Source organism: Pygoscelis adeliae, unplaced genomic scaffold, assembly GCF_000699105.1.
Source record: "Pygoscelis adeliae isolate BGI_AS28 unplaced genomic scaffold, ASM69910v1 Scaffold16, whole genome shotgun sequence".
Taxonomy (NCBI): domain Eukaryota; kingdom Metazoa; phylum Chordata; class Aves; order Sphenisciformes; family Spheniscidae; genus Pygoscelis; species Pygoscelis adeliae.
This window is the reverse complement of record NW_008825162.1, coordinates 4235284-4248822: the sequence shown is the minus strand read 5'-3', so window position 1 is coordinate 4248822 and position 13539 is coordinate 4235284. Positions and strand designations below refer to the sequence as shown.

Sequence of the window (13539 nt, the reverse complement as noted above, 5' to 3'; positions counted from 1 at the left end):
TGAAGCACAGACTTTCTTCCTTATTTTGGGAACTTGCATTCAGGTTTTTCATGGGACAGAAAAGGGTAGAGTTTTCTGTATGAATATAAGCCAAAAAAATGTGATGGAGAACAGACTGGACGTGTTTCCCTTTGCTCATTCCCCATGGAAAACGTTAATTGCCATTTCCTCAAATATGTTAATGTCTTGCATGCACCCTTTAAAAAAAATTTCCACTTGATTTTCCTGCCTTTCATCAGAGGCAGGTACTGGAGGTAGGGAGGGGCCCATTAAACTGGGTGTCTGTGTAAGTCTCTTGAAATTCATGTTAGGAGTAGGGCAGAGAGAGAGATATGGTCTGAGGTGAGGGATTGTGGTTTTATGGGAGTGAAGCTGGATTTCTAAATGGTATCTTTAGTCACAAAAAGGCTTTTTGGTTCCCTTTCCCTTCATTCTGATATTTATTTTTTTTTATCTTACCGTTACTGAAAGATTCAATATAGCTGGAATAGGTTGTCTTAAGAAAATAGATTGTCTTAAGAAAAAGAGTAGTTGTCTTAAAAAGAAATAGAAGTTATGATTAGTTGCATGTACCTCATAATTCTAGGTATGATCCTTGCAGGGAAGAGTACGCAAGCACTTGAATGTCACTATATACCTGTATGTTCAGTATGCATGTTGTAATTTGCCTTTTGCCAACTAGTTTGATAGTAAATGTGGCTCATTTGAATTTTTACAGAAGTGGGTGTGAGCTTGGCTGAAGCATATTTACTTAATAGAATGAGTGCTCAAGAATATTTTTAAACTGGAGTTTATCCCGTTCTAGTGTGGAACTTCATGCCGTTCTGACATGACTCCATCTTAGTTTTTCTTAGCAGTAGGTGACTTGACCTTCATATTCCATATTTTGATAAGGTGATGATAGAAGGAGAAAATAAAGGACAGGTCAAGTTGGTATTTTGGAACTGGAGAAGGAGAGGCTCAACTTCCAAGGAGTTGTTGTAATCTGTAGCCTCTTCAAAAAGCATGAAAGCTAACATTTACTTGTTCCTTTTTTTCTTCTTTTTTTCCACCCCTTAGGAAATACTGTTGTGCTGAGGAAGAAAACGGCTCCCTGCTCCTTTTTTTTTTCTTTTTTTTTTTTCCCCCCTCCTCTCCTTTCTTCTTGCCTGAATTAGAAGCTCCAGGAATGCGCTAATTGGCGGCGGCCTCTTCAGAAAGGTAAGAGGTAATTGTTATCTGCTTTTTGAGGTGTCTTGCCTGCTCAGCTCCTTCTGGAAAGGAGGGTGATGTTAGAAGAAGCTTGTCTACATAGAGTTTAGACAAGTCTTCTGGTTAATGTGGATTGCCCTTCTAACAGTGTGATGCAAACAGAAGCTTCCTGTGCTTCTCGCTCTACTTCTATGTGCAGGATACAGTCCCTTGGGAAAAACTAGAAGACAAGATACATTTTAAATGTTTGCAGAGAAAAACTTATGTAACTGTTACATTGCAGACTGATGAACTAAATCTTTGAGTATCAGCTTAGATGAACAGACATTGAGTTAGGTCTGGAGAAGCAAAGTGGAATTGTGTCTCAAAAAGTGCTTCTTATTATCATACATGTACATCTAATCAGATAAATACAGATTTTTGGTTGTTTAGTTGTGTTGTTTTGTGTTGGGTGTTTTTTGTTTTGTTGTTTTTTTATTAAAACCTGATTGTCTTCTCTGGGGTCCTTCATAGTTTCATGGCTGGTTGTACCACTGGCAGATAAGATAGGAACCGGCTGGAACCCCAGCTCTAGCTCTGAATGGTGTGTTTTGTGAAGAGTTGGAAACAGATAGCAATTCCTTACCTCTCCAGACTTTTTTTTTTTAGTTTTGGGCAGAAGGGCAAAATGTGGTGGGTGAGAGTTCAAATGTAGTGCCTTTTTTTGTAATACTTCTAAGCAATTAAATTTTGTAGTTATCTCCTGATAACTACATGTGATCCACATGTAATCCATGTCCGTCTTTCCACTTCAAGACATTCAATTTATGTGTCAGGATATATAAAGTACAAAAAATTAGTTCTGTGATTCACAGAGCATCCTGAGCTGCATGAGTAGACTCAAGTCATTTGCTAGACAAATTGCATATGTATTTTAGTACCAAAACTCAGTGTTTAGATTTGTATTTGCTTAGGAACCGGCTGCAGCGCTTTGAGATGTCATTTCCCATTCCATCTTTGCGATAGACATTAATGCTCCTTGTAGTGGAGGCAATATCTCCTGTCTAGACCTCCGCCATTCCAGTTCACAGTTGATGTCTTCACTTAAACCAGCTCTGAGAACGGGTTTATGCTAACTTGCTAGGCTCTCATTTGGGGAGGCCAATGCGTGATACAAATTTTTCTGCCAGATTTGCTCTGTGGTGCTAACCTTTGTGAAGGGTTCGGGAAGGCAGTGCGATGCAATAATGTCTTAAATTGCCCCAGTGAGATTTGTCAGAGTTCATTTGTCAGGCCCCTCAGACTGACTAAGTACGCTAACTTATCAAGGATAAGCTGCAGACAGGTAATGTGCCTTGGGATGTTCTCCATCTCATTCTTGATGGTGCAGAGGCAAGCTAAGTCCACCAGCTGCCTGGCTACCTTCTGCAATAAAGCTAATGACCTAATGGGCAAATGTTTCTTGGAGACCTTCAGCTGAAGCAGAGACAAGGAGAAACATACAGACCAGCTAAAGGGTTCTCAAGGAGTTTGCAATTTCCCCAGGGCTCCTTCTATGTAATTATCTGTCTATCGCTTTGTCTCCTATCTTTTAATGCAGGAGGAGTGTCAGACTCCAGGCCGCTAATCTTTGTTACTGTGGAAAGGCTGGTTACGCTCCTCCTCTTGCACTTCAGAAATGGCAATCGCTGGTCCCCAGCTGGTTCCCTGAATCTAACTTAAAAATGGATGATAGCTTTTCTCCTTGGTGCCAGACTAAATAATGCAGCTGCCTGTGCTGTTGCAGGCAGGCATTGCCTCTGCCACTGATGCTGCAGCATGCTGAGAGGAGGAGCCCGCAGAAGCTGCCTTGTGGCCTCTGAACCTGTTTTCTCCCAGACAAGTGAAGGCTCTGTAAAATTCCTTTGAAACACAGACTTTTGGGGCACACTGAGATGTGGGAGGCTTGGCTGAGCTGCAGGTGTGGAGGAAAGCCGCTATTAAGATTCGTAGCTCCAGCTGAGTTTTTGTACAGTTTCTGAATGCCTTCAAACTCCCTGGGTTGGGGGCTGAGGGAAGCACAAGCCTTGCAAGCTGTTTTGCAGGATCGTGGGCATCAGTTGTTGTTATTGCCTCCCTCCGAGCACGCGTCTTACGCAGTGATGTGCAGCGGAGACAAGTGCCTCTGCTCAATTCATAGGGTCAGCTGAGAGGCTGTGCACAGTCCGCTGCCATTTCTCTCTGGCTGGATGCATCTGTTTGTCCCTCTTGCACGGCACTGGAAACTTGGAGGGGATTCCCTGCCTGCTGCTGCCCTCCTCCTTCCCCTGCATCTGCTTCCCGAGTTGCAACATGTCAGATGGGTTGTCCCTCCGAAACTGGTTTGGAAACGGCTCCAGCACAAACACCTTGTCTCCGTGCGCTCCTTTCCGTCCTTGCGAGGAGAGGGAAACTGTCCCTGTGTTGGACAGGGTCCCTTTCCCAGCTGCTGCAGCGACTTGCGTGCCCAGGAAATGCATGTTGCTAAACTCCTTTATGGTACCTTTATAAAACATGCTTTAACTGTCTGCAAATGTATGGTATTTAAGCAGCAGAGTCTGTATTATCAAATGCAGTCATGCAGACTGTATTCCTCTGGGTGAAAAGCTCTGGGAGGAGAGACTGGATGTGATAGTGAAATTTGAGAACCAAAGCAAAAGGAAATTCTTGCCCATGTGTTGGACTAGAGCAGGTTCAGGAAAGGTGGAGGACGGGGAAGGATATACCCCTTCCCTGATTGGAAATGTTGAAGGGGGATAGAAAGGAGGGGAGAGGTAGGGCAGGGACAAGGCAACAAAAGATCAGGCTGGCTAGTGGCCCACAGTTTGCTGTGTTTTGTTTGCTGCCTTTATGCTGTGCTTTCCTCCCCCATTTCCTCTAACTACATTTGGGCAAAGATAACTTTAAATTTTTTTGTTCATTGAAAAAGCAACCTTACCTCTGTTCAGATTCTTTCAGAAGTTGTGTTTCTTATCAGTGCATCTAGAATGATGATTTTGCACTGACTTTTGAAAGAACTTTTATTTCCCTCATTATTTCCCCCTGTGTTCCTGTCTCATTTGTATCAACCTGAACCATCTCCAAAGGGAAGGTGATGCTGCTAGCTAACATTTCAGGTGGGTGACCCTGTGTATGTTAAGCAGCATGCCTGTAATAACTTAACTTGTCAGTGGGAAGCTTACCCTTTTTGTATTTCTCTTCTCGTATATAAATCAAGTTCACAGCTCTTGAGCCTTTGTAGTGTTTCAACAAAGTGTTTGTTTCAAGTCTTGGATTTTTATTTTTTTTTTTAACCCCAAATCCTTTGAGATAAGTTTGGGGTTAGGATTTTTCATTCAGTGACTGTATTAGGTAAAATGAAGTGTCTGTCAAAGCTACGTTGCACCGTATGAGAGGAGGACAGGTTCTTCCAGAGTCCTCAGTTTGCAAAGCCTTAACCATCTCCCAGTTTAAATCAGGACTTTACCACTGCTTAAGGCCTTTAAGTACTTAATTAACTTTATGTTAACAATGAGCCTGTGCTCTCTTGTTTTTTAATGAAACCTTTGATATTTTTCTGATTTTCATTTCATGAATGTTACAGGTTTTAATTTTTTGTTCTGATATGGAGAAGGTTTAAATCTCAAACTTTATTGGAGAAGAAAAACAATTTCCATGCCAGCAGTGTGTTTTTCAGGTCATTTTTATGTTTAGACTCTGTAGAATCTCATTACTATGTAGTGTGTGTGTTTGGGGGGGAAATCGGAAAGCTGGATGCGTATTTTGTACCTCCAAAAAGATTGTTTTAAACATCTTTTGGTTTTAAACGCACAGGAAGCGGGGAGTTCAGAGCTGAAATTCACTTGTTCTTAAATCTCTTCTTTTGTATACAAGGTCTAAGAAATACTGAGAAGCTGAGTAAAAATCTGGCATATCTAGGCACAAGAAGCTAGGTTAAAATGGTAGTAAGAGAATTTTCTTATCCTTTCAGTTGTCTGGGTCAGCCCTTTTCTGAGGGCAGACTTCACAGGTCCCACGAAGTGAATAAGTGAATAGGGTTGCGGGGAGAGGTGGTGAAAAGACTGCAAGGGGTTGCCTCAGGGCATCTGTATCTGTATGGAGGGCTTGAAGGTATTGTCTTTCCCATGTAGTGTAGCTATGGCAATGACCATTTGTTGTCGCTGGTTAAAACCCTTCAGTTCTTTAGTGTTAGCCGAACTAGCTCTGGGTCGTTTGGCTTTCCTCCAGTTTCAGCAGTTATGGTCTGCCTGCCTCAGTTGTCCTTAATGCAGTGGAGTTTTCGGTACTCCTCGCGGTCGTCGTGTTGGAGGCGTACAGACCTACTTCTGAATATAAAACTGAGTTTGTTTATTTAGGAATAAGTCCTACGTGGAGTAGCATGTTCCCTTGTGCTGGGGCTTCCGCTCCTTCCCCGCTGCACCATCGTGACAAACTGCAGTTGCATTGTTGCTCGACTCCTCTTTGCATCTGCTCCCAGGGGTTGAAGGGATGCTTCCGGAGGCTAGATGTCTGCCTGCCATCACCCCTGGTGTGTAAGTAATTGCCCTGAGCATGGAGGTGGCTTCTTATGCTCTCTGGAGCTTTGCAGGCCTGCTAGGAGGAGCTCTGGCTTGAGGGACTTGCTGTGCCTGCTGCAGAGCGGTGGGAGTGCAAACCGACAGTCTGCAGGAAGGAGTTCTTGGAAGGAGCCTGTGGTGCTAATGCATAATTAGTGGCTGAGAGGAACAAAGTGTAACGCATGGGTATCAGTGTAGGTGGCAGGTTTTGGTATTTTCCTTTTGCTTGTATTACCTGTTAGTCCCTCAAAGAAAGCTGGAAGGCCCAAATCAGATTTGAATGTTGTTGTTGAAGTTAGCAATGGAAAAAGACCTGGTTTGTTGCCTGATTTCCTTACAAGCGATGACTGTTCTCTTCTGCTAGGGAGCAACCCACCTGGGTGCATACTGCTCCATCCATCCTTCAGCTATGCAAAGATGCATGTGAATTCCTTATATATTTCAGTAATTTGCCTGTTCAAAAAAAAAACAAACCAAACCCAAAAACCAAACCAGCAGAATTTTTCTTCCCTAAAGCAGGTATTTAAAAGTATGAACCGAAATCATGAATTGATGTTTCAAAACCATGTTTCCCAGTTTTGTTTCGCTCTTTTCTACTGTGTCTGGTATACACATGGTTAAGGTCTAGAAAATGTGGTGCTGCCTGGGGTGTTGGGAGGACTGGGTGCTACTTACAGCTCAGGTGGTGGTGCCAGGATGGTTCATCCTGCTTTATCCCTTTTGGGCTTACCCCATGGGAAGACTCCTGTTCAATTAGCCCAAGCATTGTAGTAGAGAGCTGTGCTAACATCTTGTCATCTGCGAGACAGAACATATTTGATCCTGCAGGAAGCCTTGTGTTATAAAGCAACTTTGTCTAGAAAATTCTGTGCAGATTTGAACTGGCTGGGTAGATTTATACTGGGAAGTGCTTTGTAACATGTGGTCTGGAACATTTTTGATCCAGTGCTGATGGTCTTAAAAGCCAGATGAAGTGCATCAGTGACTCATGACCACTTACTGCCCTGCTGTGTGATGTAAACCAGATCTTCCTTTGGTGCCTTCCCACATACAGCCTTGTCTGGCTGGACCGCGAATTTCAGGCTTGTGCTTATGCTCAATGGTTCATAACAGGCTCTTCTCTTGAGAGAGACCTCCTGAATTGCTTGTAACATAAATACAAAGTTTCCAGTCGCTTTGGTAATACTCTACCTATGGCTTACCCTGACTGAACAGGAATTTAGACCTAAATGTTAGGGTGACCCAGGAACTTCTATTTCCACTTCCCCTCAACTTCTCCCCTGCTCCTCCCTCAAACTATGAATTTGTTATAATTTTAGGCCTAATGATCTTTCTGTCCTCTCTGTGGGTATTGTTGCAAAAGAATGGATGCTTAACTTGACAAGGAAGATAAAGGAAGAAAAAGGGAATGTGGCTGTGGTTTTGGATTTTTTGTGGTTTTTTTGTTAGTGGTGTGGTTTTTTTTTACTTCCCAAAGGTGTTTGGGTATTTGTGACCTTCATAAAATCAGTTGAATAGAGATGAAAATTTGGTATATGAAGGGAGGAAGCACTGTTTGCCAGCAAAATGAGCAGCTATGATATATTTCAATCTTCAGATGCTTGGCTAAAGGATGGTAACATAAGTTTTTTGCTGCTAGAAATTGAGAGTTTGGCGGTAATATGCAACTGTGAAATCTGTAGGCATATACTGTAGCAGAAGCTGTCTTTATTCATATACAGCACATGGTATTTGGCTTGGGAGAAAGTTCTTTGCTCTCTAAGAAAGTCGGGGTTTTGATGGAACTGACTGCTGTTTGTGCTTCATATTTAAAATTATTTTATTCTGGAGAGGCAAAGGAGTTGTATGTATTAATGGTACTGTTGTTTTTCCCCTGTTCCCAGCAACCCAGTGTATTTCCCTGGATTGCTCCTCTTTCCACGCTGTTTATTTCCAAGCTTGTGATTGTAATTACAGTGAGAAGTAGATGATACCCATCTGTATATTCCAGCAGGGAAATTGAGCCTTGGATGAGTTTTGGACTGTGGGACCTCTTCTTCCTCATCTCTCTCTATAAAAGCGTTTGCAGTGTGCTCGAAGGGTACTGGGGGTGTCAATCGAAATGGCCTAATAAGACACTGGTGGTGTAGGGGGAATGGAGAATAAAAGGAAAAGGATGGAAGTGGTGGTTCACCGGTGTCACGTTAATAGAATCCTCAAATCAAGTGCTCATTCATTTTAACCAGAGGTTAATTAATCAGAGTGAGTAGATAAAATGATAAGCTTCTTTTAATGAAGTGAAGCAGCTTTATTAGCAGTAAGCAAAATGCAAAATATTTGGTCTCTGGCACATGTGGTTTTCATGGGGAGTGTGGTTTGCCATCAGCTTTGGTGGTGGCAAAGCCACCGGCTTTCCTGCTGCGCTCTGCAGGCTGTGCTCTCTGTGTGTTTCAGCATGTGGCCAGTTCAGAATGCAGGAGATGGAATCAAATCAGAAGCAGGTATAACACTTTAAAAACAGAAGAAGAAATGTTCTTTACAGATCTTTCTCTGTGACAGAGACTAGCATTTGCCAACTTTCATGCTTTGGATGCTATTATTTTTCTTTGGAGATAGCAGGCTTTATGCATACACAGCAAGCAAGCAAACAAAAACCCTGTGTGGATTTACAAGAGGGTGACGCTGTTTGAAAGGCAGCAATATGATACTGCCTGGTAACGGCTAACATAGCCTGAAACTAATCAGTAGTTATCTTCCAATTTGCAATTTAGGAACAGAAATGCACCAGGGAGGTGCTACTTGTGTATACATTTAGGTGGAGGGCCAAAGCCAGCATGTCACTAGCTATTAAACTGAAGCAGACTTCGTTCCTCTTGTTCAAATGATCTTCTGCGCTCAGCAGTGTGTCTATGCCGCTGTGGTGTTCCCCAGTGTCTCTCTTGAAAAGCTGTAGAAGCCATCAGATGTGCTACGATGTGCATGGCAATGCAGGGCTGTAATAGGAAATACCTAAAAAGTCCTAGATTAAGTGAATGACAAAAAGAATGCACATGTATGAAGGAGGAAGCTTTGTGGAGCGATGAAATCATTTACTCTGGGCTAAATAAAATTAGTGTAAACGTCCATATGTAGGCTTGAAATTAACTTCACTTATGACTATGTATAAAGAGCCTTTTTGAAGTAAACTCAAATTAGCAATTTGTTCATAAAAGTCACCTCACAGCAAACTCCTTACAAACGACTGATGCGGTAAGGTTACTGTAGTTCTGTGAAGTGGTTGAGCTGGTAGATAACGTGATTTGAGAATAGGATGCTGGCAAGTAAATTGTCTTCCCCCCACCAGCCTTTCCTTAAAAGACTGCGCTTCCCACCGCCATTCAAGTGTAAATCCCTTTGCAACAAAGGGGAGGCTGGCAGCTCCGCCGGTTCAAGAGTATAAGTGATCTCGCATGCTTCAGTTGAAAGGTTGAATCCCTGAAACGGAGAATGCTGCTATAGAGGGAAACTCTCAAAAGGCTGGTGAGAATGGCAGGGGGAAAAGCTGTTGAGATCCTTGAAAGCGCACTGGCAATTTTTGTCTTTACTACAAAACGACCTAGAGACAAGCTTGACAAAAGGAAAGCTGCCGTTCAGGTGAGGTTGCAATCACCAGCTCTAGGAGTTGGATTTTACTTGCTGTCCCCCTTAGGAACACAGCATGCTGCTCTACTTGCCAGCACTGTATGTGGTGCCAATATTTTGTCTACAGTATGCATTGAGTCCCTCTTAGTTTTCCTGTTTGGATTTGTCTTTCTAACAACTTTGTGTTGCGAGTCTCAAAGCTTCAAAAGTGTAACTTCTGGGTATGCAAAATAGAGTACGAAATCTTGGACCTTGTCTGTACACTGAAAGGATGAGGTTAATCTAGCACCTTCTAAAAATCCTGTAAATATTTGACTAGCTACTTGGCAACACAGCTGAACTGGCTGAGTTAATGCTTAATGTGAGAGCGGTCCTGAAGTGCATGACTTAGGTGATGGGCTGAGGGTCATGGTGTGAGCAGTAGTTCCCCGTGAAGACATCTGTGCTCCCTGCTCCTCGTCCTCCAGGGCGGCTAGCCCCCCAGATCTGCAGGCAGGAGGAGGCGTGAGATAGCTGCGTCCACTCCAGGCAGAGTCAGTCGGGTGTCTTCAGGTGGCAGTGAAATTGGTTTGGACTGTCCTGCCTGACTTTCTGTGCCCTGATGCTTTCGCTGGTCTAGCAACAGTGTGGTAATCTCTGACTTTCAAGTGAGGGTGAGCATCTGAGATTCTAATCTGAGGCTCTCTACAACTGCATCTGGGTTTGGAAGAAGGTTTTTATGCGTATATAAAAATGCCACCAGTAGGCAGTTGTTAGTAACTGATCACTGGGGAGGAGCAGCCTAGAGATCAGTGACAAATCTGGACCTGAGCATGTTAGAAATGTAAGAAATTGTAGGTTCTGATACCTGTCGTACCTTGATAATTTAAAAATAGCCCCTTGTATCTCTGCAGTGTTCCGAATGAAATGCTTTCTAGCGTTGGAAACTTAGCACAAAGATTACATGGGAAAATGTTTGCAGCTTTATGAACAAGTTGAATGAAAATCTCCTTTGTTTTATGTGAACTAATCAGTGCAAGACAGCTTTTGTTTTTCTGATGTAAAGATTGCTCATTCATAACATTGTACCACCTCCGTCCTTCCAAGCGGCAAGGGCCTTAAGCGTCAGTGCAAATGGGAAAAGGTCCTTTCAGATAACCTCAGTATCATAACAGAGGCGAAGCATCATTTAAAAATAAGTACTTTTTTTAACTAGCTACTGATTGTTCAGGTGTGATGACTGTACCATGTAATACTTGCGCCCAGTACTGCTGTTGGTCTGACTTAGAGACAAGCATAGCATAATCCAGTAATTGCATCAAGAAGTAGCACTGCCCCACCTACTGCTCCATGAGATGGAAATGAGCAAAACTTTGATTATTGAAAAATTAACTTGTTACATGGCATAAAAAAAACTACAGCCCTTTCTGTAGCTGTGGGTTTTTTTAACTATTGTTTAAAAAAATATCCATTTGTTAATTTCTGGCAATAGTTTAGTAGGGACTACACTTGAAGTATTTACCCAATCTAGACAGCTACGGAGGCTTTAAAAATACCCACAGCCGATTTCCAGAGGAGCTGCTTGCCAGTATTGGCATTGGTAAATTCAGAAAGGAAGAAAAAACCTCATAGATGAAAGAACAAAGCATGTAGCTGTCTCCAGAGCAAATGCAGCGGTTGATTAATGTGTCTGAATGGTGTAATTGAGAGTGGTGGTATCCAGTCATGTGTCATTGTGCTGTTTTTTGGTGACTGCTCGAATCTTTTTTGGCTCTTGGGGTTCCCCGAGTGTCTCACTCTAGGCCTGGCATAGAACACTGTTTGCGTTTGTGATTAGGACTCAAATTTAAGTTGTTTGATACGGTCTTACGTAAGTCCCCAAATTCTCGGTTGAAAAGAAGTGAAAATAGTTACATATGGTGCTTGCAGAATCCAGTTTTCACCCCCACCCCGTATAAGGAATCTGAAAAAGGATATTTCCTTTCAGACATCATTGGTCCCCATACAGTTAGTGCACCTTAATTAACTGTAGCTACTTTATACCTCATGTCAATAACTTGGTAGCAAGTATCTTTTTAATTATTTGTGAAATTACTTTAATTTGAATTAGTGTGACACCTGCCTAATAACAGATTTCCAGGAAGTCTTTGCATATGGTTAGTATTTCAGATATAAACTCAAAACTAAATAAGTGCTACTGGAATAGTAGTGATGATGTACAGCTGAATTTGGTGGTTCATCTTGATTTTTTTGAAACCATTCCTCACAGACAATGTGTATGTTTTTGGTTGGGTTTTTTTATGTGCTGAGAAGTTACTTTATAGACCCATTTATAGAGAGTCTGTTAGTCTCTGTCGTCAATAGACAAAAAAAGTGTTTTTGTGGCAGATAATTTCTGATTCCTGAAGATCAATTTTGAAAATAAAATATTACTGTATTTTGTCTCACTTGACAAAAGTGTCTCGGGAGAAAATGAGTGTTCAAGAAGGTACTTGCGCTGGAAAAAGTCTGCTCCACCTCGCATCCTGGTAAGGAGGTTTGCTTTCAAACTAGGGACTCCGTAGGGAAGGGTTCAGTACATTTGACTCCCATGCTCTTAATCCAAACAAGCCATAATGGAAGACACTGCAGATGGTAAGGTTTGAGAAAATGGCGTTTTGCCCTGATGCTATGTGACCTGTGATCACAGCACCTCAAACATAATTCCTACACCACCTTCTTATAAGATCTGCTCGTGGGCAGACAACTTTGTGGGCACTGAGCACAGCCCCAGCTGGCAGGTGTTAGTTTAGGTCCTTCTATAGCAGGACACAGTGCTGGAAAAGACTATCATTCTTTACAACCTATTATCAGATGGGGAATTGAGATCTAGGTTCTTCTGAAGGACCGCGGCTTTTCATGAGCTCAACCTAGATTCAAGCAAAGTCTAGCATTTGCTTCCTGAAGATGCCATTGTAAAATGAAGGAGTCTGTTGGGCCACTACAAATGTCAACCCTATATTTCTAGCTGAACACGTGGATGCACAGAAAAGCAAAGTTATTTCCCTGCAGTCCCCTGGCAAGTAAATGACATAGCTGGGAATAGAACAGAGATTTCCTGATGTCCATTCCCCTCTTATAATTACCAAACAGTGCTTGCTTGCTTCTTCATTGTAAACATGAATCAAGCCAAATGGCATGCACAATTAGCTTCCCCCCCACCCCAGCAAAGCTGAAGGGGGAAGAGGGAAGGAGGAGGCGACCAGAGCAATGAAGGGTGGGGGGGGAAGTCATTCAGGGACAACTGTACCTGCTGGGGGCAGAATTTAATAACCACGCTGAGTGGAAGGAGCAGCCTGTGCTGCAGATGCATTGTTATCTGCAGAGTCCCCGATCTGGGAGAGTGCTGCAAAAGGTTTAATGCAAATCCAAGACCTCTGCCATTGTGTGAGACAGATTAGGGCTCATTTGCATTCTTTCTCCTATAATAATTACCTAGCAAGGAGTGCCTGTTACCATTAGCTTCATTCTGTTTGCCTGTGATAACGCCATCAGCAATCTCTTCTCCACGGATTATGGACACTGTGAGGAAGGGCAGTGGGCCAAAATAAATAAATAATAATAAAAAAATCTGTTGGAGGGAGTAGTAGAAAAATGTGAATGCTGAAAAATTAAAATGCAGATAATTGTAGTAATGACCATTAAATACAGCTGGAGAAATACTGTGAGCTGAAGAGTAGAAGTCGGTATTAATCCATAATATTGATGAGGTGTATGGTTTCAGATACCGGTTTAGAAAAGCCAGCACAGGATTTTAACTGAGCTTTATCTATGGTGGTTCAGTAGTTTTGTCCTGGTTTTGGAATTGGCTCAAATTGTTCTAAAATTAGCATGATTAGAGATCAGTGTTATCCAGATATAAATGTTAACAGTCTAAAAATGATGCGATGCTTCAGGTAAAATTCAGTAAACTTAGTGCAACTTTGGGTCCTGGAACTCAAGCAAAGCAGTTTCCCTGACTTACAAATAAAGGCAGATACTTGTTTTTTTCTGTGTGTTTTTTTTTTTGTTTTTTTTGTTGGTTTGTTTTAAGATGGGAGGAGTTAAGTAGGAGAAAAGGAATGCAACTAAACATGGAAGGCTGAGGATGCTAAAATCAGCTGTTCACTCTGCACACTTAATTGCATATAGAAAGAACACGAAATCTTTGTGACCAACAGTTGCTGTTCTTGCCATT

The 13539-nt window shown here is 42.2% G+C and overlaps 1 long non-coding RNA gene across 1 annotated transcript in view; it reads left to right on the top strand.

Moving 5' to 3' along the window:
- Positions 1-1071: 1071 nt before the first annotated feature.
- The window catches only part of LOC103920864, a 164417-nt gene continuing 151949 nt past the window's right edge, over positions 1072-13539 (top strand). The window contains exon 1 of the long non-coding RNA XR_663822.1: positions 1072-1200. This is a non-coding gene — a long non-coding RNA (uncharacterized LOC103920864). The remainder of the gene's footprint in view (positions 1201-13539) is intronic.